Source organism: Alligator mississippiensis, chromosome 2 (genome assembly GCF_030867095.1).
Source record: "Alligator mississippiensis isolate rAllMis1 chromosome 2, rAllMis1, whole genome shotgun sequence".
NCBI classification, from domain to species: Eukaryota; Metazoa; Chordata; order Crocodylia; family Alligatoridae; genus Alligator; species Alligator mississippiensis.
The window spans coordinates 258,389,593-258,417,068 of record NC_081825.1 but is presented as its reverse complement, the minus strand read 5'-3'; the positions used below and the strand labels follow the sequence as shown (position 1 = coordinate 258,417,068).

The window sequence follows — 27,476 nt, the reverse complement described above, 5'->3', positions numbered from 1 at the left end:
CGTTGTGATGCAGAGAGACATAGGCAGTCTGGGTCAGCCAGTCCGGGCTGCCATGTGTACTGTTGCCATCTGTCTCTCTGTAGACTGAGAGAGTCTGCAGAGCATACTGAGATATGTGCACAGGGGCTCCTTGTTGCTCAGCATCTGCACTGCAAGTTCCCTGCTCTTCAAGGGCTCGATATTCAGATGTCTCTTCAGGGGCCTCTGGGTAAGTTTTTGTACCAGGAATTTTCCCAGATCATTTGAATGTGTGTACACAGCCCCTGTCATTGCAGCTGTCTTTCAGGTGATGGAACAGTTCTAAATAATAATGATAAGTAGCACTTGCCACTGTGGTAGAGAATATCTTGAGCATGTAATTCAATTAAAATTATTCATTGGGACTAAAAGTTTGTAATGACTACTTTTCCCAAAAGATAAATATTCATGCAGATTTTCCTTTTGTCTCAAATTGGCCTCCCTTACTTGTGGAACGTAATCATCAGCTCTTTGACTTCTGGCAGTGCAGGGAAGGAAGACATAACCAGTTTCTAAGCAGGAGTGCCAGTTAATCTGCTTTAGATCATGGTAGGGTATAACAAATTCCCTTCCAACTTGCTGCCTGCTGCTGATTCACTTCCTTTAATGAGCAGCTAGCACAGTCTTTATAAGTTACTTGACTAATAATTATAAAATTATATTAAGTGATAAAATTCACAAGTGAAGATCTAATGGCCTACATTCCTCACTTTACTTCGTGACTCATGTCTTGAATGATCTTGGGGCATTTTTACATATGCTCGCGGGGGGGGAGGTGCTTTAATTAGACCTGCTCTAAGAGCCACTCTAATTAAAGCGCCTGCAGCATCTCATGTATTCATTGTCCCATGCTTCAAAATGGTTGTGGGGGCACTTTACCTAAAGCAACAAGCTTTAAAGTGCCCCTGCCACCATTTTGAAGCATGGGGACGCTAAATACATGAGATGCTGAGGCTGCTGGAACATGCTAATTAGCATGCTTCAGCAGACTTAATTAAATAACTCTGCTCCAATGCGCTGTTATTGCAGCACATTGGAGCAGTGGGCCTGCACATTTACAGGTACCCTTAATGTTGGTAGCTTAGCACTGAATACAATGCAGGCACCTGTGCTTCATTTATCCTACATCAGGAGATAGTTAATTATTGTGATACCCTAGAACATCATTTCACTGACATACCACAGCTAAAAGGCTGACCTCTACAACAGTATCATCCTGGCACTTAAAGCCTTGTTACATTTTGAGTGTCTGGATCTGGTTTTGTAGGCCCACCCAGCTGTGCACAGAGCTGTGAATAGACTACAGGAGTTCTTGGTATGTAGGCTACACTAGACTATACTGTTGCTTACTGTTAGTTTTATTTTTGTTCTCTCTGCCCTCTTCAGTTTTTCTAATTTTGGCAGGAAACTTGGTTTACAGGTCATTTTTCAGCCTTCAGTCAATAGATCATTTCCCAGTTTGGGATGTTAGTTTCATGGTTTCTTGGGCATTATATTGTTTGTACTTTACTGAAATGTGCTAATGCACGACTCTTGTCCCCCTAGGATTTACCCTGTCAAAAACAAAATGGGAACCTTTCCCAGTGCTTGAGAGTGAAATCTTCACAATTTACTTAACTTCCTCTCAAAGTTAATTCTTTAAGTATTTTTACCACAGAAATGGGATTTTTTTCTCCTACTTCTCTGTTCTCAACTATTTGTTAAAATGTATTTAAAGCTGCTTATGTTTTTAAAATTTACACTTCATTTTAAGGGTGCTCATAAAAGTATAAAGAACGTGAACTTTGCTTTTTCAGCTGATGCCAGACACCATCATTTAACAGATCATCAGATAATCTTACGTGAGAGAAATAATTTCATGTGTGCTAATACCATTGCCACAGTATTTGGCAGTGACAGTATTGCTAGCTCTAATTTTTATCATGAATTTTGTGATAGGGTTTTTTCTTTTTACCTGTGGGAGTCATGTGATTTATGTGCATGCACACACACTCACGTACACGCACACAATTTTTAAATCCTTTCTGATGAGTGTGTCAAAGCCGCTATCATGATTTTTGAGCACTTGAGGTTTGCAATTCCTTAGTAGGGTCTTTTAGCAAGGGCTATGAATGTTATCTCCCGGCAAGCTTGGAATTCTGTCTTGCCACTAAAGGAAATACATGCTCTTACTAACAGAATTAATTTTGCCTTATGAAGACCAGTAGAGTTTTCATGAAACTGAAGCATTATTTTTGTTTATTGAAATTCCTCCCAAGAGTCTTGGCACAAAATGACATTTCAGTATGAAAGCTGACAGATATCATTACAAAAAAAAAAGATAGCACCCATTTTAGTGCTATTGAGACTACTTGGAATATACAATACTTAAATGGGACAGAATTACCAGTTAGTGTTGGAGTACAATAGTCTTTTTTTTTTTTTTTATGTCTGGTAGCATATTCTGTTTGCATTTGTCCTTTGAAAGAGTTTTCTACCAAAGAATGAGTGCCTAGAGAGGGAAAAGAGATGGTACAAATTAATCTAATCTTCAGTATACAAAAATACATGCTGGTTTTTGAAAAAATACTTTTATTACCTATTTCCACCTTCTCTTATTCTACTCTGTGGAGCCTAAATCACACAGAAGGATATTGTGGGATTGGAAAAGAATACTGCATAGGTAACCGCTTCCTTTCCCTGAAGAGTCCCTATTTTCTAATCTGACCCCTACTCTCTGTCTCTTCACATTGCAGGAAGAAAATAGGGTTTAAGTCTTGAATACTTACCATACTAGACAACAATGTTTTTTTCAAAAAATCGTTTCTTCTTTGGATTTTTGATTATATCTATTAAAAGTGAAAATAATCCTCAATTTTCGGAGTAATAACAACTCTTTTAAATTAGACCCATCATGGATTATTGTGATAATTCTTGTCTTCAGAATGAGTTTGCTACTTTTTGAGGGAAAATTAAGCTTGTTAGATCATTTTAGTATCAACAAAAGAGATGCATTGCCTCCCTTTTATTTTCTACTCTTGTAGAAGTTTTCCAGGAAAAGAATATTCAGAAGGGTCTTATGAGCAAGTACTTTTGCCATCATGGAGTTCTCATGATAAACTACAGAAATAAGTTCATAGATGGAGGAGGAAAAAGATTGCATGGCCTGGTTTTCAAATATTAAACACTGAATATTGTTTGAAATCAGACTAGATGGAAAAAAATGTCCTCTTTGGGATATGAAACTATTTTAAGTTAATGTCCATAAAGTTTAAATTAGTTCAGACTTTTCTTATTAGAATAAATGTTTCCTCTTAAAAAGCATGATAATCATAATCAAGACAAAATTTGTTCTGTTATTTATTTTCAAAATGATTGTACATGTTTAGCTGACTTTTGATTTAAATCCCTGGGGATATATTGGAGACAGATGTTTAGATGACCTCATGTTTAAAGTAATGTTATATTTGGACACCAGATTAAATTTTCCTTAAAATCTTTCCTTATATGTTAGACTGTGTAGAGGTGCAGAAAGTAATAAGTGATTTATGTTGCAAAGATATATTAATATATATTTCTAAATAAAGATTTTCCATTTGTCTAGATTTTTTGTAGGATTCTATATATGACAAAATGTCTGATTATGAAACAACTTGTTTACAAATGAAAATATTATTTCTGGCTGGAGGGCTAAATAGGAAACAGATTTTAAAGTTCCATGCATATGAATGCAAATTTACCATGTCATTTATACCTTCCCAAAAACTTGGTAAAAGCCTGGACCAAGATTTATAATGTAACATCACTTGAAGACTGCATAATAGGGCTTAATGGAAACAAATATTTTTATCATTTGATTACTTTGAACAATGTCTATACTCAGCATAATGGCACATAAGTATGAAGGTTCTTCATGGGAGGCAGTTCATTGACGCATTTAAAATAAAAGTCAATATTTCAGAAGCAGCAATTATCAGAATTGGCCTGTTTTAAAAATATATAGATGTAAATTAATTGACAGATAAAATGATAACTTTCAAAGACTAAAGTGATATACTATTTGTATTAGGCATCTCCTTGCTTTAAATGTGTTTAAGATAAACACCAGTTATTGAATAGCTGGCTTTAAGCCATTTGCAGTTATAACTAAAGTACAGCACTTGTTGATGTATAGCTATTGCAAAAAAAAAAAAAAATTTACTGGCATAAAAAAAATTGGGTGTTATTTTCCTGTAGACTGGGGAAGAGGGGAAGGTTATCCTAAAATATTCATGACATTATACCACTTGGGCCCAACCTCCTTTTCAACTACAAAGGCATACTCTAGTAAAAAACTATATATAAAAATGAGGCAACCAGAATATATAGTAATTTGTATCACTCAATATATCACACTTGCGTTTACAAAGAAGTGTATTGGTATGGTCAGTTGTTTCTAGGACCAGGTAGATTAACTTGGAGTCTTGGGAGTGGAGAGTGAAGGCAGTGTCTTTGTACTGTTATTTCTATAAGCAAAGATATTTTGTTTGTTTGTCCTTTTCATGTTGAATCAAGACTTGGAACTTAGTTGCTAATAACTGCTGAGAAATACTGGCAAACACTCTGTTTGCAGACTTACTCTCATTTCTTTCCAATAGTTTTGGAAAATAGGATCTAAAGTGTCATAAGAGTTCATCTGTTCCTGCTTTTCACATGAAAAACAGAGGCCAAGAAGAAAGATGATGTGCAAATTAGACTCTCTTATAAATTAGTAAGAATGATGGATTTTAAATTGCATTTCTGGAGTGGGGAAAAGGTAAAAGTAATGCCATCTTACATTTTTTCTGTGTTTGATCTCTGATCTTTCACATGTGCTTTTTCACAGCTAACTGGTGTTAAAAATAACTTCAAATAAGGAATAAGCAGCAGGAGCATACATATTCTAAGCCAAAATTACTGTTCTATTTTTCATGGAAATATATTATAAGCAGAAATAAGAGAGCAAAAGCATTAAAATAAAAACATTCTGTACAAACACTATTATCTCCTAGAGTTTTCTGATGGGTATCATGAGGTCTTTAAATAGCAACCAAGCTGTTATAAACAAAAAATTAAAATATTTTGCAGGTCACTTGCCAAGAATATTTTCACCAAAATAAGAGGCACTTTGCAATGTACTTCAACATGGACAGAGTCAGCATCTTGTGTAGACGTGGCCATAGACATCCAAATTTAATGTAGCGGTAGAATCTTAAAATCTACATCCAGGTGGCTTTATCTTCAGGTATCATCTGACGTAATTACAGTGCAGCAAAGGAGATGCATTGCTATTACTTCTTACATTTGAACTACTCATTTTGCTTTGACAGACAAAAAACAAGGTGCAGAAAGCAGCCAGATTCTGGGCAAATCAATACTGGATTAAGCTTTGTGATGAGATACAAAAGCTCTAGGCCCTACTGTTAACAAGGTTGCCCCTCGCAAGTCATGCAGTGGTAAAGCCATTACAGATAGAAGCAAGCAGATATCCCATTCGGTTGAACATTACTCAGAGCTGTACTCACAAGAAAGAAACACCACCAGCGAATCACTGGACCAGATACCAACTCTACAGGTCATGGCAGAGTTAGATGTGGAGCTCACTATAGAAGAGTTAAGCAAGGCCATTGATTCATTATCAAGTGGCAAGGCTCCTGGAAAAGATGGCATTGCAGTGGAAATTCTCACATGCAGGGAAGGAAGCCTACTACCATATTGTCATCAGCTACTACTCAAATGCTGGAAAGAGGGTGAGGTACCACAAGATGTGTGTGACACAAACATTGTTACTCTGTATAAAAATAAAGGAGATAAGGGCAACTGCAACAACTATAGCGGTATCTTGCTACTAAGCCTAGCAGGAAAGGCTTTTATAAGGTTGTCTTGGTGTACCTACAACATCTGGTGAGTTGTCTACCCTGAATCTCAGTACAGATTCAGGGCTGGAAGATCAACCATCAAAATGATATTCTTCCTGTGTCAGCTTCAAGAAAAGTGCAGAGAGCAAAGCTGACCATTGTAGATTGCCTTCATGGATCTAACCAAAGCATTTGACACCGTCAGTAGAGCAGGCCTGTTCACAGTCCTAGAAAAGATTGGATGCCACTAATCCTGTTAAGTCGCATATGTTCCTTCCACAACAACATGAAAGCAACTGTCCAGTTTAATGGGTCCACTTTGGACAGCTTCAAGGTGAAAAGTGGAGTGAAGCAAGGTTGTGTTCTTCCCCAGCACTCTTTGGAATCTTCTCAGTACTCCTGAATTGTGCATTTAAAGATACGGAAGGTGGAGTGTACCTCCACACAAGATCTGACAGAAAACCCTTCAACCTGTCATGACTTAGGATAAAGACTAAAATTAGAAAGGTGTTTATCGGGGAGCTTCTATTTGCTGATGATGCTGCCCTAGTAGCCCATGGTGAAGACCTACTACAAGAACTTAAGGATTGCCTCTCAAGAGCTTGCCAGGCATTTGCTCTCAATATCAGCATAAAGAAAGCAGTTGTATTAGGACAGGGAGTTTTACAAGATCCATTAATCATCCTTAATGAGAACCAGCTAGCAGCAGTCCAAAAGTTCAGCTATGTAGGTTCTACAGTGACCGTCAACCTCTTATTGGATGAAGAATTTAATGCTCACATTGAAAGGTTGCCGCCACCTTCAGCAGACTAACTATAAGAGTATGGAACAATTCAAAGCTTACCATCAAAACCAAAATGCTAACTTACAAGGCTTGTATACTCAGCACTTTCACTTATGGTGAGGAAACATGGACAACTTATGCACATCAAGAGAAAAGGTTAAACAGCTTTCACCTGCCCTGTTTCCACATACTCAATTTCAAATGGCAAGATAAAGTTACCAATGCAGAGGTTCTTCAAAGGGCAAATTTACCAAGTGTGATAGCCCTACTCAAACACAAATGACTGCATTGGCTAAGCCATCTGCGCAAACTGGAAGATTGCATGTCCTTGGATATGAATCTATATGGGGAACTATCAGAGAGAACAAGAACAATAGGTAGTCCCAAGCTTCACTACAAAGCCACATGCAAGCAAGATGTGACGGCATTTGGAATTGATCCTGACCAACGGGAAACCTTGGCAAATGATCGTAACAAGTGGCATCGTTGTCTTCACCAGGGCATCAAAATCAATGACAAAAATTGGATCCAACAGCTTGAAGATAAAAGAGCCCACAGGAAGCAAGCAGCTCATGAACCACCCAACCATGTCATATACATTTGTAACCACTGCCACAGATAATGCAACTCTCGAATTGGACTATTCAGTCACATGATACACTGCAAACTATCTATGTCATAGGCTGCAATATCCACTGTCTGCCATAGACAAAAGGATGCCAAAGCAATTAAAAGACTTCTCATAGTTTCATAGTTGATAGGGTCAGAAGGGATCTGAGCAGATCATCAAGACCCCCTGCCATGGCAGGAAAAAGTACTGGGGTCAAATGACCCCAGCGAGGTGTTTGTCTAACCTCCTCTTAAAGAACCCCAGGGTAGGAGCCAGCACCACTTCGCTTGGAAGTTGGTTCCAGATCCTAGCCACCCTGACCAGGAAGTAGCGCCTCCTGATGCCTAGCCTGAATCTACCCTCTGCCAGCTTGTGACCATTATTTCTTGCCACTCCTGGTAGTGCTCAGGGGAACAGGGACTCCCCCAGTGCCTGCTGGTCCCCCCTGACTAGTTTGTAAATGGCCACTAGATCCCCCCCTCAGCCTTCTCTTGTGGAGGCTGAACAGGTTCAGGTCCCTTAGCCTCTCCTCGTCAGGCCTGCCCTGCTGGCCCCTGATCATGCAAATGGCCCTCCTCTGGACCTGCTCCAAGTTATTTACATCCCTCCTGAAGTGCGGCGCCCAGAACTGAACACAGTACTCCAACTGCGGCCTGACCAGTGTCGCATAGAGGGGGAGATCACCTCCTTGGACCTGCTTGAGTTGCATCTCTGGAGGGATGACAAGGTACAGTTGGCCATCCTGACTGCCGTCCCCACACTGTTGGCCCATGTTCATTTCAGCATCAATAATGATTCCAAGATCCTTTTCTGCCTCTGCACTGATGAGAAGGGAGTTCCCCAGCCTGTAGGTATGCTGCTGGTTCTTCCTCCCCAGGTGCAGCACCTTCTGATTTAAATACTAATGGTGTTGTGTTTTCCCTGCATGTTTCATGAAGGTTTGTGGAATGTACTTAATCTACCAATATTTCATACAAAAAGTACTAAAATAACATTATGGTTGCAAAGTAAAAGACTCAAAAATGAAGAAATCCCAGAACTGAAGTTGTCTGGGCAACCTTAATACTTCTGCTTATGCGCTATGATTCAATCTCTAATTACATGACAACGTGCTATTTTTCTGTAGCATCTCTGCCTTGTTCAGGACTGATGTTGCTGACCAAATGGCTAAATATTCAATAGTTCTTATTGTTAAATTTCTCATTCAATATGTAGCTCTGCCGACCAGTTAAACTGTCCACTGAATAGAAAATGATTAATTTTCACATTTTTCTATGTTTCTTGCCACAATACTTGACTGTGTTACACACATTAATGCATTTCTCTTCAAGAATCTACTGTAATTTAAAAAGCATTATTATGGCCATTTTATAGATGATTCATAGATTTATAGATTGTAAGGGGCTGGAAGGGACCTAGTAAGATCATTGGGTCTAGCCCCCCTGCACTAGGCAGGAAAGACACTTGGGGTCAGGTGACTCCAGCAAGGTGACCATCCAGTCACCTTTTGAAGATTTCCAGGGTAAGTGATTGCACCACCTCTGGAGGGAATTCATTCCACAGTCTGGACACCCTAACTGTGAAGACATTTTTCCTAGTGTTAAATCTGAAATAGTCTGCCCTAGGAGTTTGTGGCCATTACTCCTGGTTTTCTCCATGGGTGCCCTGGTGAACAGTTGTTCACCAAGCCCTTGATATATATTCCCCTGATATAACGGTAAGCTGCTACCAAGTCCCCTCTCAGCCTTCTCTTTTTTAGGCTGAAGAGACCCGAGTCCCTCAGCCTTCCCTTGTATAGGTTGCCTTGCAAGTCTCTGATCATACGGGTAGCTCTTCTCTGGACTCTCTCAAGCTTTTCCACATCCTTGTTGAAGTGTGGCACCCTGAACGGGATGCAGTATTCCAGCTGTGGTCTCACCAGTGCCGAGTAAAGTGGAAGAATCACTTCCTTGGTTTTGTTTGACATGCATCCACCGATGCATGCCAGGGTATTGTTTGCCTTGCTGGCTACAGCATTGCAGTGACAGCTCATGTTCATACTATGGTCTGTTATTACCCCTATGTCCCTTTCAGTTGTGGTGTTAGTCAGTTTGGCGCCACTGAGCCTGTAAGTATGTTGGAGATTGTTTATCCCCAGATGGAGCACTTAACACTTCTCAATGTTGAACTTCATCTGGTTCCAATCTGCCCAACTTGACAACCTGTCTAGGCTTGCCTATATCTGCAGCCTATTTTCAAGTATAACCATGCTCTGCATAACATGGTGTCATCCGCGAACTTAGCCAGTGAGCTCTTCACCTCCACATCCAAATCATTGATAAAGATGTTAAAAAGCACTGGACCAAGTACGGACCCCTGAGGGACACCACTGGCCACTTCTTGCCAGCATGACACATCCGTTCATTAGAACTCTCTCTGTCCTACCCCTCAGCAAGTTTCCTACCCACCTAACTGTTGAGCAGTTAAACCTGCAATCCTCCAGTTTTCCTGTGAGAACATCATGGGATACCAGATCAAAAGCCTTTTAAGTATACCATGTCGACCTCTTCTCTCTTATCCAGGTCCTGCGATGACTTTAGCCAGCTCCTTCAGTACTCTCAGATAAAGTTCATCTGATCCTGCTGAATTTTATAAATGTCTAACTTTTCTAACTGATCACACATCAGCTCAATATCAACAGTAGGAAGGGAGTCATTCCCACCATGCCCATTCTGAACCTTATCTAATATGATTTTCCCCTTAGTCTGGTGAAATACGGAAGCAAAGTAGTTATTCAGGAGTTCAGCTTTCTCCTGAGTGTTGGTAACCAGCTGTCCTGAGTTGTTAAGCAATGCCCCCATGCTTCCATTTCATTCGTAGATTCATAGATGCTAGGGTCGGAAGGGACCTCAATAGATCATCGAGTCCGACCCCCTGCACAGGCAGGAAAGAGTGCTGGGTTCAGATGACCCCAGCTAGATGCTTATCTAACCTCCTCTTGAAGACCCCCAGGGTAGGGGAGAGCACCACCTCCCTTGGGAGCCCATTCCAGACCTTGGCCACTCTAATTGTGAAGAAGTTCTTCCTAATGTCTAGTCTAAATCTGCTCTCTGCTAGCTTGTGGCCATTTATTTCTTGTAACCCCCGGGGGCGCCTTGGTGAATAAAACCTCACCAATTCCCTTCTTTGCCCCCGTGATGAACTGAGAGGCAGCCACAAGGTTGCCTCTCAACCTTCTGTTGTGGAGGCTGAAGAGGTCCAGGTGCCCCAGTCTCTCCTCATAGGGCTTGGCCTGCAAGCCCTTAACCATACGAGTGGCCCTTCTCTGGACCCTCTCCAGGTTATCCACATCCCTCTTGAAGTGTGGCACCCAAAACTGCACGCAGTACTCCAACTGCGGTCTGACCAGTGCCCGATAGAGGGGAAATATCACCTCCTTGGTTCTATTTGTCATGCACCTGCTGATGCACGATAAAGTGCCGTTAGCTTTTCTGATGGCTTCGTCACACTGCCGACTCATGTTCATCTTGGAGTCCACTAGGATTCCAAGATCCCTTTCCACTTCTGTGCCACCCAGCAGGTCATTTCCTAGGCAGTAGGTATGCTGGACACTCTTCCTCCCTAGGTGCAGCACTTTGCATTTCTCCTTGTTGAACTGCATTCTGTTGTTTTCTGCCCATATGTCCAACCTGTCCAGGTCTGCTTGTAGTTGTTCCCTGCCCTCCAGCGTGTCCACTTCTCCCCACAGTTTTGTGTCATCCGCAGACTTGGACAGAGTACACTTCACTCCCTTGTCCTAGTCGCTGATGAAGATATTGAAGAGTATCGGTCCAAGGACTGAGCCCTGCAGGACCCCACTGCCCACACCCTTCCAGGTCGATACCGACCCATCCACTACGACTCTCTGGGTGCGACCCTCTAGCCAATTCGCCACCCACCGGACTGTGTAGTTATCCAAGTCACAGCCTCTTAACTTGTTTACCAGTATGGGGTGGGATACCGTATCGAAGGCCTTCCTGAAGTCTAGGTATATGACATCCACCCCTCCTCCTGTGTCCAGGTGTTTTGTAACCTGCTCATAAAAAGAGACTAGATTAGTCAGGCATGACCTACCTGCTACGAACCCGTGCTGGTTTCCCCTCAGCATAATTTGTCCTGCCGGGCTCTCACAAATGTGAGCCTTGATAATTTTTTCGAAGACTTCGCCAAGGATGGAGGTGAGACTGACCGGCCTATAGTTGCCCGGGTCCTCCTTCCTCCCCTTCTTGAAAATGGGGACCACATTGGCCCTTTTCCAGTCCTCCGGGACTTGGCCCGTGTGCCACGAGTGTTCAAATATTACCACCAGCAGCTGTGTAATGACGTCAGCTAGTGCCTTCAGCACCCTCGGATGGAGCTCATCCGGGCCTGCCGACTTAAAGGCATCCAGTTCCTCCAAGTGACTCTGCACCATCTAAGGGTCTACGCATGGCAGTCTGGTGCCTTGCTGCTGCCTCTCTACAATCCCAGTGAGAGCCTTGTCCTGCCCCTCGCTTAGGAACACTGAGGCAAAGAACTCGTTGAGGAGTTCAGCCTTGCCCCCCCTGTCCGTCACCAATTGCTTTTGCCCATTTAGTAGGGGTCCTATTCCACCCTGGGCCTTCCTTTTACTCCCTATATAGCTGAAAAACAATTTCTTGTTATCCTTTACTTGGGATGCCATCCTCAGCTCCATGGTAGCTTTGGCCTGTCTAACTGCCTCCCTACAAGTGCGAGCAGAGGGGGTATACTCCTCTTTGGTAATCTCTCCCCGTTTCCACTTTTTTATATGCTCCCCTTTTAGTCCGCAGGCTGCCCTGGATTTTTCTGGTCAGCCAAGGAAGCCTCCTGGCCCCTTTCCCTCTTTTTCCTCGCATCGGGATCGTCTCCCTCTGTGCCCGAAGGATCATTTCCTCAAGGTACAGCCACCCTTCCTGGGCTCCCATCTCTTCAAACTCCTACTCTGCAGTGCGTCCTTGACTAATCACCTGAATTCATTGAAATCAGCTTTCCTAAAGTCTTGCACTTTCACCCTACTAGTTATTTTACCCACTTGACGTCTTATGATGAATTCTATTATTTGGTGATCACTGTCCCCCAGGTGACCACCAATCTGTAGGTCCCCTACCATATCATCCCCTGTTGCCAATACCAGGTCCAGTAAGGCATTCCCCCTAGTGGGACCGTGTACCTCCTGTGTCAGGTGGAGGTCCTGTACACAAGATAGGAACATGCGTGAATGGTGGGACTTTGCTGTCTGTGTCTCCCAGCGGATGTCTGGGTAGTTTAGGTCCCCCATGACTACTGCCTCTTTAATTTTTATGGTCTCTGAGAGCTGCCTCAGGAGCCCCGAATCTAGTTCTTCCCCTTGGTGTGGGGGTCTGTAGCAGACCCCTACCATCAAATCCCTTTCTCCTTGCTCCCCATGTAACTTAACCATTTGTTTTCCTTCTGTTCTCTACGTACCTAAAGACAGACTTCTTACTGTCCTTGATTTCTGTTGCTAGTTTAAATTCCGTCACTGCCTTAGCCTTTCTAATCTACTCCCTACAAGTGCAGGCCATTGTTGTGTAGTCCTCCTTGGCGACTGTCCCAAGCTTCCATTATTTGTATGCCTCTTTCTTCTTTTTCAAGAGGACCATGATATCCCTGTTAAGCCAAGAGGACTTACCAGCTCTTTGCTACCTTTCTTCCACATGGAAATGGACTTCTTTTGTGCTTCTAGAATCATGTCCTTGAGGAATGACCACTCTTCATGCACTCCTTTCACCTTCAGTCCCTGGTCCCTCAGCGCTTCCCCTACTATTGCCCTGAGCCTGTTGAAATTCACTTTTTTTGAAGTCCAAAACTTCAATCCTGCTAGCTGATTTGCCCGCCTTGCAATAGACAGTGAACATCATAGGCAACATGTTGTGGGGGGGGGGCACTTGCACCCCCTGAGATTGGCCACCACTGGCTTCTGCAGGCAGTTGCCTCTTGCACTCGTCGCCAACACAGCTGGCGGCATCTGCGGGTGGTCCCTGCTCACCACCTCCCTTCCTCCCCACTGCTGACACCGCCCACTCACCGCACGCTGACACCAACACTGGTGCTGCTGGCAGCCCCTGCTCACTGCTCGCTGCCATGGTGCACCCCCAGCCTCAGGAGGCTCTAGTTGTTCATGGTGAATGTGATGGTTTCATGGTCACTGTCATCCAGGCTATCCTCTATATTCAAGTCACTCACCAGATTAGTCTTGGCCAAAGAAGACAAGTCTAGGAGAGTGTTATCCCCCCCTCCCACTAGCAGCACATGGAGCAGCAGGACCATGTGTCCTGCTGCAAAGTGCACAGCCGGGGGTGTGCACTGTGGAACAAAGTAGCGGCATACATTTGTGCTGCTATTATGTGTGCTGCTGCAAATGCACACTCCTGCTTGTGTGGGCACAGCCATCCAGCCCATGGAGCAATTGGATCTGAGCTGTAGAGCTGCAGGGCTTTGCATCTGCCTGTGGCAATGCTGGGGTTGAGCTGCAAGGAGCTGCACCAGAGTTGTGGGGCTGGAAGCTGGGCCTGCACCACTGCTGCTACCTCTTCTTTCCACTCCCATCCTTCCCCAGGGCTGGAGTGCAGCTTCTAGCCAGTGCAGGGTTGTGCCATAACCAGACTGGGAAGGGAAGGGGGCACAGGGGTGTTGACTTGACACACGCCAGATCAATACTTGGGATCCCACTATTGCACTGTTAGAGAGGAGGGCATGATACAAAATTACACACACACACTCTACTATGAGTTCACACACACATGCACTTCCGTGGCTGTGTGTTAACACTAGGGAGCATTTGGGGTAACTTGGGCTCAGGGTTACTCAGGGTCACAGTAACTTGGGGTAACTTGGGCCAGGGTTACCTGGGGTCACGGTGCTGGGGTTACTTGGGGTCACCTGGTGCTGGGGTGGAAGCGATGGAAAAATCCAGGGTTTTAGAGGTGGCAGAGAGGAAGCCAAGATGGCAGAGAGAGACAGACAGAATGAAAGTCAGAGGGGCAGAGAGCAGAGATTGGAGCAGGGCCAGGAGGTCAGTAAGACAAATACCCAACTCAGGGTTCCAAAATACAGTTTTATTAAACAGGCAACACACTACACAGCCCCATGAAGTTATTGGTTCCCACACACACACAAACATTCACACACACATACCCACACAATGGTAGCAGGAGAGGAAAGGCTTAATGGAGGGATTTGAGGTCCAGGTATGTAGAGACAGAGTTCAGGTCCCTTGCTTGAGGGAAGAAGGTGGGTGATCGCTACCTATCCCAGGCTGAGCTTTGATCCTTGATGGCCAGTTGAGGTCTTCTCTAGCAAGATGTTGTCCAGAGGGGGGGTCGCCAGCAGGGCCTCTGGGTGGATAGGTGGTGTGGCGTAGTTCTGGTCCAGATGGAGAAGGCATCCCAAAGAGATCACACTCTGCCACCCCTTTTATAGGGGTGGGCTACCTGTGTCTCTTATGGGAGGGACATGTCCAGCAAGGACAGTCCTTCTCAGATGTCTACGTGCAGATTCAGGTGTCCTCATTGTCTGGTAGGACACAATGGTGGGGCTGCTGGTTTCTGTAGGGTCTTTGTCTTCCAAATGTTGGGTTTCTGTTCTGTTCCTGGGTGAGTTAATGCAAGGCAATGGTCCAGTCATTGAGTTGATCATTCAGTAGAGGCCTGCTACCATTGTACCTCAAGTACCCTCCCTTCATTCCTGTTCATTCAGGAACCAATTTGCATGAGACTGGTTAGACATGAGTCACAGTTACAACATAGGTTACACCTGGGAAGGGGACATAAGATGGAGGCTTGACATACAAAATTGAAAATTGACATTACTTCACATTACTTTACAGACATAGGCCTATATCATATAAATTCAATATAAAGCAGTAAAAATCAATACAAACATAATATGAACATAATGTAATACATTATAAAGCAGTAAAAATCAATACAAAAATAATAGCACACTATTTACAATATAAAAGGGGCTTGTTACTATAAGGGAGTATAAGAGCTTATCTTAGCTTACCTAGTACTACTTGTAATCACTTATAAGGGATAGAGAGGGCAGAGAGAAAGACAGAAATGGTTGGGGAAGGGGAGGGAATGCATTTTTAAGTCTAAAAAAAAAAAAAAGAAGAAAAACCTGGGGGTATTTGCTACAGGGGTGGGGTCAGGGAAAAGTGGCAGCAGCATGAAAGCAACTTAATGTAACAAAAAATAAATAAATTTAAAATCTTTACAATCAATCTACAACTAAAATTTAACTACCCATATTCAGTTATTGTTTCAGGTGCCATGTGCTGTGTGTAGGGGTTTAGGTTGTGTGTGGATTTCTTGAGGCAGTGGAGAAGATTAGTTACCTCCAATTGTGCCATGTCCTGATTCTCATCTGTTGCAAATGTGTTATCTTGGTGCTGCTTATCTTCTTTCCCTCTGGTATTTGGAAAACCTGTAGCATTGTGTCCATTCAGGGTGAGAACCCTGTGCAATCACAGAGGTACGTTTTGTGGCACACCACTGCTCTTTGCAAGTGTTCTTTCACATTTTAGATGCGCAGAGCAATATCTTTTCATTAAATAGCAGCAGTTCACAGGACCCCAATGATAGCTAGTGGTTTTTCTCTTGCATTACCTGTTTCTTTATTCAATTGGTAGTTTCCAGTTACTTTGTCACTCTGTAATTATGTGGGCATTCTCATTTTCCATTGAACAAAACTTTCAGCAAGTGATAATTCATGCTTCATTGGTGCAAATCGGTGTTCCATATGGATTAGATTTTGGTTCCATGCTTATTATTATTTGATGCTGTTTCCCAAGAGCCTGTTCGATTGGTAGTAATAGGGATTCATAGTAACATGTCTAAATCTGTATTTCACTGCAAACTACTTAAATTCATGCACACTCAACTGCCACTCATTGTCAGATATTATATCAGATTTTCCAAGTCTAGTGAAAAGAGCTTTAATCTGCACAATAACTTGTTTAGCTGTATTGTCTTTTAGTAAGACTATTTTTGGGAAGCAAGGATAAAAGGCTAGAACAAGTACACAGGTGCTTCTTGCCAATATAAACAAATCTATGCCAACTTTGCTAAAGAGCCTATTTTTCCTGTGCCACTGTCATGGACTCCCTCACTTAGCCTGTATTTTTAGCATTTGTGAGAGGTCTTAACAGTTTCCTCAATGTCACTCCTGGTATAAGCTGGTATAAAATATTTCTGGCTCTTCTAGAATTTCCAGTTCCCAGGTGACATTGATGTATCTGTGGTGGAAGAAGACTCCCTAGAGTTCGTTATCTACCTGCAATAGGGACCAGACAACGCGGGTAAAGAATTGACAGCCGTTTATTTGCTTGAGCAAAGACCATAAAGCCAGCAAAAGTCAAAATGCTGGCACCTCAAGGGTGGGGCGATCTTTTATACTTTTTACAATAAGGCAAGACTACAGGGTTAACAAAAAGCAATACTTGGGCGGTGCTTTACAAATCTTTGTAACAGCATATTTCTATTAAGCTGAACTAGCACTTTTTAAAAGCTAAAAGTTAAGTAACAGTAACATTATGATATGTTAGCAAAACCTTGCACAGTAGTAGATACTTCTTAAGGACACGATCACTGTACTTGGAACAATGGCTTTTTTGTCTTATCTTGCTTCTTGCTGTAGCTGATTTTCCAGCACACAAACACAGATCCACTTGCTGCATTTTACTCAGAAAATGCTTAACACAGTTAAAATGATTACTTGACACAAGCAAAGGCTTAGCTATCATTCTTCCTTGTGGTCAGCGTCATTGCTAGGCCTTGTATTCAGCTGCAAAGCTAATACTTTTTAATAATCCAAATTATTGTTAACCTAACAGTATGCTATCAGAAAACTATTCTATTTCAGGGTAATAACAAACATGCTCACTACATATCCTCCCAATTCCTTTTTTTCTGTATCATCTGCAAATCACCATCCTGGTGCTTTAAACAAAATCCCATCTAGTACAGAGAAGTCTCCCCTATATCAGGACAGTTGGACTTTGCTCTGGACTTTGCTTTTACTGCATTTTTGTCAAATGCTTAAAAGATCTTGTCTGCACTTATGAAAGCGCTCTCAGGTTTGGATTCAACTTGTAAAAGATGATCTTAGTATCTTCACGGGAGTGCTTCCAGGCCCCTTCAGCAATGAAATAAATTAGTGCTCACCTATCATAAATACGGATTTTACACTCATAGTCAAAGGCCTTAGTCTCCCTCTTTATTTAAACATATTAACATTCTCTTTATGCCTCTCATATGCTGCTATTTTCTAGTATTGAGCATGATGTGTATGTAAGAGGACAATGCCAATGTCCTCATGGGGCACATCCAGACGAGCCCACACATGCCTCTTGCAGCATCTCAAACTCCTTTGACATGCTGCAAGAGGCACGTGCATGAACGAGAAAATGTTCCCTGCACTGCAAATTTGCGCCATGGGGGCGGAATTAGACCCCTGGATATCCAGGGGTCAAAAAAACCCACCAAAACAGAATGAAAAAAAGCAGGGCAAGGTATGGTCCCTGACCATGTTCTGAGGCAACTGGAGACTGGGTCCTCCACAGAAATGCTCTGGTAGCAGCCAGAGCATCTCTGTGGTTGGCCCTCGCTCTGGTGCTAAACCACACTGCCTGCCTGTGTAGGGCAGGCAGTGTGCCAGCTGCAGGGAGCTGGACCCAGGTACCAGTGCTGGTAAGTAAGGGTTCAGGGGGGCTGAAGGAGGGAGGAGGGGACCATGGGGGGGGACCCCCGCTGGCCCCACTTCCTCAGCCTCCTGGATCCCTGCCCTGCCCGGCCCCATCCCCTGCCTGCCTGTCCCCCGAAGACCCCCCCATCACTGCTCTGTCCAGCCCCATCTCCCTCCAGCCCCCCCAGCCCTGCCCCCCCAGCCCAGCATCTGCACAATTGAAAACAAAACAAAACAAAAAAACGCAGCGCTCACCGGCACTATCAGCTGCAGGTTGGGATCACTAGGTATGTTGGTTCCATAACATGGAATTTATAGTTTTGTATGTAGACAGGGTTCTTTGGGTAGATGTGATATCTCTTATTAGACCAACTAAATAGTTGAAGGAATTTGTTCTTTGCAAGCTTTTGGGCAGAAACACTTTCTTTAGGCATGGGAAAAGTCGGTTGGTGTCTGTGTGCTTTCCTGGGTAGAAGAGAGCCAAAATGCAAAATGCAGGTCTGTGAAATGCAAATGTGTGGCAGTAGGGTTCAAATGAAATGGGAAACAATAGGTGTGAAAAGGTAATGGGGTTGGGAAGGAAGAAGGTGATAAAATGTAGCTAGTCAAATGCAGGCAGGCTACCTGGGGTTATCAGATGGCAGGCAGGTTGTAATGTTCCATAAATCTAATGTCTATATTTAGTTCATGTATGTTTGTATATTTAACCCATCAGCTTGGCCTCTTTCCAAAGCTGCTCAAAGACCCTGGGCATGCTCTTCTGTAAATGTTATTCAGATCAGAACACCGTATGTAGATCTTACTACCCTCTGTTCCATCAAGTATGGTCGATATGATCTCTTTGATATGGTCTCCCATGGTACTCATAAATAAACTGGGGGATTGTGGGCTGGCAAAGTCTATGGTCAGGTGGGTTGGGAACCAGCTAAGGGGTCAAACCCAGAGTGTTAATGGATGGGTCTGTATCGTCTTGGTGGGAGGAGGCCAGTGGTGTCCCGCAGGGTTCTGTTCTTTGCCTTGCGCTGTTCAACATCTTTAGTAACAATTTAGATGAGGATGTGGAAAGCATGCTGGCCATGTTTGTGGGTGATACTAAGTTATGGGGAAAAGCAGTCATGCTAGGGAATAGGATGCAGATTCAAGTGGACCTGGACAAGCTGGAAAGGTGGGCAGAGTGGAACTGGATGCAATTCAATAAGGATAAATGTAGAGTACTTCATCTGGGGAGAAGTAGCCAACAACATGAATATAGGTTAGGAGATGTCCTGGCTAGCATGTTGGCTGAACGGGACCTTGGGGTTATGGTTGATCACAGGATGAACATGAGATGCCAGCGCAACACTGTAGTCAACCAAGCTAATGGCATACTGGAATACATTAGCTAATGTGTCACAAGCAGAGATAAGGAAGTGATGCTTCCTCTACTCCACCCTGGGGAGACCCCAGCTGGAGTACTGTGTCTAGTTCTGGGTGCTGCACTTCAAAAAAGATGTGGAGAATCTTAAAAGGGTCCGGAGAATGGATACAAGAATGACTAAGAGGACAAACCTAAGGGATCTGGGATGGTTCAGCCTGGGGAAGTGAAGACTGAGGGGGGACTTGGTGGCTGTTTTAAGTATGTAAGGGGTGAGTATTGGGAGCTGAGAGAGAAACTGTTCACTAGAGCAGCCCAGGGGAGGACAAGGAGCAATGGTGATAAACTGTTAGAGGATGGTTTCAGGTTGGATGTAAGAAAGAACTACTTTACGGTAAAGTTGATCAGAATCTGGAATAGACTTCCCAAGGAGGTGGTGCAGTCCCCAACTTTGGAAGTCTTCAAGAAGAGACTGGACAGACATTTTGCTGGGATCATTTGATCTCAGCGTTATTCCTGCCCAGAGCAGGGGGACTGAACTCAATGATCTTTCGAGGTCTCTTCCAGCCCTTAATTTCTATGATTCTAAATACAGCAAAAGCTGTGTTATCCAGCACCCAGGGGGAATGTGGGGTGCTGGATAACCAAATATGCCAGTTACCTGAGAGGCGTCTTTGCCTGGTTCGGCAAAGATGCCCCTCCCACCACGTCCGGCGTGTCCAGATCTCAGATTAACTGTGCCACCCCTCCCGCCCCTCCTCTGGTGTCAGTGTGCTGGGGGACAGGGAGCAGGGGCTCCGCTCAGGTTGCTTTACCCCACGCAGGCTGCTTTCCTCCGGGCTGTGGCTTGAAGTGGGATTCGGCAAAACTGGAACTCCCACTTCCAGTTTCACTTTTGCCACGTCAACCAGCATCAACTAGCATGCTGGTTAATAGAGCATGCCGGTTAATGAAGTGCCGGATAACGTGGCTTTTACTGTACTTGTTTTATTTTGTTGTGAAACATGTCGTTTGCCAAGCAGGGCCCAAAGGACAGTCTGCAGAAACAGTGGCTCTAGTGCCGCCAATTTCTACAAGCATGAATTCACCAGCCTTAGCTCAAAAAATCATTAGCTATTACTAGATAAACCTCCCAATGTCATCAGAAATCTCACCAGACAATTTATCAAGTATTACACATAGTAAGCTGATACCAGATCTATAGTACATACTGGGAAGCCCCAAAAGTCAATAGTTCTGGTGGCCAAATCATTACATTGGCAACATTAAATGTCTCCCTAAAGCAGCGGTTCCCAACCCCAGGTCATGACCCAAATGAAGGTTGTGGGGGCAACGTTAGTGGTGCCGCACAGAAAAGAGAAGCTGCGCGGTGTGCTGGGAGCTCCCCTGCCCCTAGGCTGCCAGCAGGGTGCAGGAAAGAAAAGGTTAGGAACCACTGCCTTGAAACATAAATGTGTCTGTTTTTCAAAGAGCACCTGTCAGAACCCTCCTGATGCACCTCTGCTGAGAGGTTCCCTGTCTCCTGGATGACATTCTCAATCTCACCTTGTTTAGTCTCTTGCATCCTTTTGTTGTGAACAAGGTTTCTGATTTCTAAGTTCAGATTTCCTCTATTCACCTTCAGGTGCCTTTTTTCTTACAGTGCTTATCACTGCTTCTGGTGCCATGCTGGCTATACTTGTCTCCAGGTAAAAATTAATACATGTTCCAGTTGCTTACAAGCTGATGATGTATTTTTTGTTGTTGCAGAGTTGTTCATTGCTTCTATGAAAGATTTATCTGATCTAATGCTGCTGTCATCATCCTTTTTATCCTTGTGGTGCTTACTGTGCCAGAGCTTGCTAAGTGATGTAAGCCACTGCAAGTCTTGCATCTTTTTCCACATGCTGGATATTATCTTGCTTCTGGTACTTGCCACAGCATGTGCAGCTCCATTTTATGCTTTTAAGGACTCTAGCTTTCTTGGTCTTCCAAAAGTCCCTTTCTGCTTTTGTACCCAATCTCAATCCAATCTCTTCCCCAATCTGCTCTTTTTTTTTTATTTTTATTTTTTTAAGGGACTCAGTTTTATGCTCTTCCTCAGTTACAAGATAAATCCTTCAGCTTGAGATGTCACACATACTTCAGAATTAACTGTTGTCAAACATAAGTTTATAACTAATTCAAACTGACATATCCTAGGGTCTATTACAGAGAATTTCCCACAGTAGCCCCAATATGCTATATATAATATAACAGCATTTTAATGAAACCTTGTATGAAAATGTGTGTTGTTTCTGTAAATCTGTAGCAGGAGAAAGTGAGTGGGCAAAAACTATAAAAGACAGTGTACCTATGCCCAAAGGAGCAAAATGTAGTTTTGGAATAATGCTGATGTCTTGCATGTAATAAAGTTCATTGTTCAATATTAGAAAAATATTAGAGGAAAACAGTCTTTCCCCATTGTTACATGACAGTGTCTGACACCAACATTTCATGTTTAGGAACCAGCGTAAATCGGAGGAAAAGTGTGTGCCAAATTTCAAATCATTCTTTGCAGCGTGGTATATCCATGCTATGTGCTGAGTGACAGGAATGCTTCACCAGCTTCTGACCACCACTAAACCTTAACACTGTCAGCAGCAGTATCCAGGTTTGCTAATTTAGACACCAGTGTAGGAAACTACAACATCATTAACCACCTAATTGGTGGCCTTGTGCAATGAACTGGTGGTCTCAGTATGTTTCCTTTTGTACAAGCATCACAAAAACCACCATCACCATGGTTCATGCTAACCAGTAATGTCAGCAGGGAAGCTAACAAATAAAAACTCAAGAGTAGACATTTCTTCTCTCTCTCTCTGTCTCTCCAAACACCAAAAAACTCTTATATAAAATAATCACTAGATGTTTTATGATGCTTGTACTTCAGCATATAAGATGGAGATGGCAGTGTTGTGCCTCTTCACTAACTCTGTATCTTCCCAAGATGCACAAAAGGCAAATATGACACACCAGTTGGCTAAAGTTCATTCTCATCTCTTGAGACTGTCTTTGGCTACTGTGTTGTTGCTGAATTTGTGTGCAAGCAGAAGCCTCAACGTGTAAAGGTGTAATCTAATATTAGAAAAGATGCACAGCACACCGGATGTGTACACGAGATGCTACTACTCTGTGGTTACTGCGTATTTATTTAGTAGTTAATCATACAAGTACTAAATAAATGTGCAGTAACCAGAGTTATTGCTCAGTAGTGCAGGTGAACGCCATTTTAGTGGCACTACTGCACAGTAGCGTATTAGTACTGTTGGTACTGTGATGTGCTACTGTGCAGTATTACTGGGCTGTTACACAGTTAGTATCTCGTGGAGACATGCCCACCATATTTTAATTTTCTGGTATCAAATGTGAGTATAACAAGTGTGAAAATAATTAGCTAAAAGTTCAAATCAGCCTATGGACATTGGAGGATAATACTTCATTTATTGAAATGGTTTATGTTAGGACTCATCAAGAAGAGTGAAGTTTCTTTACTTTTATTAAGCCTTTTATTAGACCTGTTTGGAAAGTTGATTTTTTTACTATATTGCACTTAAAATAATTTTAAAACACTTCAATAAACCTTAGTATCAATCTTATTCCATATAAAGATTGCCTTTAGTAGTTCTAAACTAAAATATTTTAAAAAAATCAAGCTTGAAAGAGCTCATAGGCAAACAGTAATAATATATAAAGCAGGATATTTTAAGGGGAGGAAAGATTTTGCACATATTGTCCATTAGGCCTGTGTGAAGTGGCTAGTATTTGCTTCGGGTTTGGATTCACCCGGTTTAGGGGACAGTGATTCAATTCAGTGATTCAGATCACTGTCCCGAATCAATTTGGCCAAATCTGATTTGGAGATTCAGCGGCCGCCCAATCAGACGAATCTCTGAATCAAAAAGGCCCCATCCAGCCCCAGCGTCCTGGTGCTTTAAAAAAAAAAAAAAAAAAAGAAGCCCTGCATTCACCGGCTGCTGCCAGGTGGGATGGGGGAAGGGGGTTATCCCCGCTGCCCCGCACTGCAAGGGGGGCGCTTTGCCATGAGCCCCCAGAGGACCTGATGGCTGCTGCAGCAGCCGGTATGTGCAGGGGGGAGGAGGGGTTTAAGCGCCAGGATGCTGGGGCTGGGTGGGGCAGCCATTGACGGGGCTGGGAGAGTAGTTTATGGGTCAGGGGACAGTCGGGGGTACTGGGGGAGCAGGCAGGGGATGGGGCCTGGCAGGGGTCCCCCAATGGTCCCTGCTGCCTCCCTCCCCGCCCCCTACTTACTGGCACAGAGTCCAGGTCCAGCTCCCTGCGGTGGCTTTGGATCGATTTGGACATTTTTATTGGTCTCCCGATTTGATTCGGAGATTCGACCGCCAAATCGAACCAGCAACCGAAGCTTTGCACAGCCATATCAGTGGTAAAGAGAGAACCAAATCTGGATATCCATTTTGTCAAAGAAAATTTCAGCTAACTGTGAAAGACACTAGCTCTGGTTCTCAACCTTTTTAGATTTAAGATACACCTCATTAGACTGGAGTCTCCCTTGAGAAAATGTCAGCTAAAGCTTGACTTTCACTCATGTCTTGACTATGGAAAAATAATAGAACAATTTTTTCTGATGCAGAAAACTCCAAAAGATCAGAACAGGTCAGAATATTTTTGGCACCGTTTGAAATCTCTGGGCTTATCCTGGGAACCATCTGTAGGCATTAGTACTCCTGGCACCCTTGAAAGGATCTCATAGCACCCCAGGATGCTTCATCTCCCCAACTGAAACTCACTGCTATGGCTAAAAACACAGACTGTTTTAATCTCCATAGAACCTCAGCAATATTAATTGTCTTGCAATATCAGCCTCTGTTAATTAAATGCATTGGGCCAAAAATTTGCAAATTGTTCTGCGCTTACTTATTCTTTATTGCTCTTGGAAATTCATTGCCAAGAGCAGGGCTCTGAACAGAGGCATTGGTTTGCCTGCGTGGAGAAATTTCAGGATCTGCTCAGGTGTCTCTAATGCCATTTTCATAGTAAGAATCTGAAATTAAAGGCTCACAAATCATATGATAGATGTGCCATACGTTACTTAATTTGTCAGGTTTTGGAAGTAGAACTCTTCATGTTGTTGCATCTGACCAATACATTACGGGGCTAATTAGTCAAAAGTGTATTCTTTTATATAGACACAGACTCTCAGATGATAGACATGTTTCTTTTATATTGTTTTGGGACATTAGATTTTTTTTTTAACTGAAATGGAAGCTTTTGAGATGGACTCTACAGTGAAAGAGTTTACTCTTTGAAAATGAGAGCATGCCTCTTTTTATTATATGAATATATGTTTTAGTGACCAACACACCCATTAAAAAAGTTCAGTAAGTGCATGAATTTGAGAGTTACGTTAAATCATGGTTTAGAAAATATATTGTTACATATTTTAGAAATGTTGAGATGCATGCAGTCTGCAAGGTGAATGTATTGTATATTAATACTGGTGCATGATTTTTTTTTTTTTTTAGAGCGGTCAGTTCCTTTTGAAACTCCCACTGACATCAGTGCTAGTTGCAAGAGCATAACTCTTAATATATACATACAGGATTTGTGCTGCTGCCAAAAGTGGGCTATTTTATCCTACAAGTGAAGTCTTTGACAGGTTAAGCACTTGAAGAGCCAGAAATGTGTGAAGCAGAGTTGGAAATGGCTGAGTATGATGCATTTATGTTATGTATATACTGTCTATTTTTTTTTCTTTAATAGCTGTAACTGCATTTACAACTGCAGGTCTGTCTGCAGTTTATATACCTTAATAAATTAGGTTGATGTTTAAAAGGTGACATCATTCATGTTTTCTAGTCCTGATTCCCTGTAGTCTATGCAAGTTCTGTTTTTTTTTTTCTTTCTCTTTGTGTGAAGCAAGAATTTTCCCAAAACCAGTCCCAGCCTAATATGAATCAAGATATAGCTCTATTTACAAAATGTAAAGTGATATAGATAGCTAGCTAGCTAGATAGATAGATAGATATATCTATTTCATAGGCTAAATATCTGACAGTAATAACAACTTTAGATCTATTTTTGTTTTGTAACAAAGAGATTCTTTGTACAGTAACTTGTAAAATCTCAGGTTTAAAAATTTGAAATACTGGTATTTTTTTCTAGTGTAACAGTTTCAGTCCGACTTCCTAAAATGGCCTTTAGAACTATTTACATTGTCTGGTTACTGAAACAGTTGAAAAAGATATCCCTCATAATCCAGCAAATCCAAATTAGGGTTTTCTAAAGAGCACAGGCCAGAAAGTGAGACAGGACAAACCTGTTTTTGTGCTTGTTTGTTTTTGTTTTTTTACTCACTATATCAGTTATGGTTGTAAATAAAATAAAACCTAAAGTGAACATAATCAAGACAGTGACATCTGCCTCAGTCTACATAGAGCTAGACACAGTTCTGGGGTAGAAACTGTCTTGTACTTTTTAGCAAATGCTAATTCATGTATCATGATGGTACTTTGTGTATTAACATTATTAACATTTTTGTTGCTCATCAAAGCATGTGAGAAAGGAAAGGAAGTATCATGTTATAAAGAACTTAACCAGTATTTCCTAAAGCAGAGGTGTACGTAGAAAGGGGTAACTTGATGGCCAAAGCCAGAGGGAAGGGTAAGAGTAAAATGTATACGTAAAGATAGCTAAACTACTTGGGTTTCAGGGTGGTGGGGCTAATTCTGTTTTCCACAAGTGGTTTTCCACTCCCCAGGATGTGGAAAGTATTGCATTAGAGCAGTGGTTTTCAGCCTTTTCAATTTTGAATGGAGGTGCAGACCCCTTTGGACATTTCAAATAGAAGTGTGGACTTCTTTTGAATGGTAAGTGTGGGTATTCACATATTTTTGATTGATCATGGTCATCTTTTGTGGACCCCTTAGACGTAGTCTGTGGACCTCCAAGGTTCAGCCTGGCCCTGGCACAGTTACCCACCAGCTGGAATCTGCACTTGCACTGCAGCCGTGTGGAGGTGGGGAGAAGAAGAGGGAACAGGGAAGTGGGGAGAAGTAGAAGTAGTGTAGGCACAGCTTCCAGCTTCTTGGCCCTGGTGCAGCTCCTCACTCCTGAGTCCCAGCACAGGCACAGGCAAAGCATTGCAGTTTAGCAGGCTGGATCAAGTGGCTCCGCATGCTGGTCCACAGGTTGTATGTTACTGGCCCCTGCCTTAAACATAGCAGCCACTTATCATGCCCTCATTGTTGTATTTGAAATTTTGTTCTTTTTTTCATAGCCAGACTCTTCTGTAGCCAGGCTGCAAAACACAAAGGGATAGGAGTTATGCATTATAGAGTCATAGAAAAGTAGGGCTGGAAGGGACTTCCAGAGGTCATCTAATCCAGCCCTTGCCTGAGTTAGGATCATCCCTTTCATACAAAGCATAATCTAAACTCTACATAAGACTGCTGTCAACCCTGATGCAACACAGACCCAACACCCTAACCTGTTATAGGTAAAGCAGAGAAACCACAGTGGTGAATGTCCTGCTTCAATAAAATGTTGTCAATATATGCTCAAGAGGTCCTGGATAGAGGGCCAGACCCCCACTACAGAGGAAGGCAAAAACCCCCACAGTCCAAAAACCTTCTCTCCTGATCAGAATGTTACCACAGAAGAAGGGAATTTAAGGAGTCTGAGATCTGCATGCCCTTACAGCACACAGCGCCCATTTACAATTACTAGCTGACTTGATGCAATATTTAGTGGTTGAGCTGATATGCTGAGTACCAGCCATCCTGTATTTGGAGTGATATATTGTTTTTGGGTAACTGAATCAATATTTTCATCTCAGATTAGCCAGTAAAAAATGGCCCTCCTGATGATGTGGCAAATCGTTCCTATGTAGAGATTCCTACCCCTTGAAAATCAACTCTATTAGTGTATGAATTCTGGGCATAACTAATTCTTGTTTGAGTAATTTTGTCTTTGACACAAAGATGCAACGTTTCTGTGTACCTAGTATTTTACTGATAATATAAGCAGATCAAGAGAAGGTGTGGAATTAGTCAACAAAGCACAGTATGTATAACTTTTGATTGTATAAAGTTCTTTTTTAAAACACTCTGCGTATTTAGAATGCTAATG

At 42.7% G+C, this 27,476-nt stretch overlaps 1 protein-coding gene across 3 annotated transcripts in view; it reads left to right on the top strand.

The window, feature by feature from the left end:
• Positions 1 to 27,476, top strand: part of SLC25A21 (solute carrier family 25 member 21) — a 445,093-nt gene that overhangs the window by 21,503 nt on the left and 396,114 nt on the right. The window contains exon 1 of one of the 3 annotated variants that reach the window (XM_059723062.1): positions 24,859 to 25,057. The exons of the other annotated variants lie outside the window; for them this stretch is intronic. The gene's annotated coding sequence lies outside the window, so the exon portion shown is untranslated. Of the gene's footprint in view, positions 1 to 24,858; positions 25,058 to 27,476 lie in introns of those variants that run through there. 3 annotated transcript variants of the gene reach the window in all.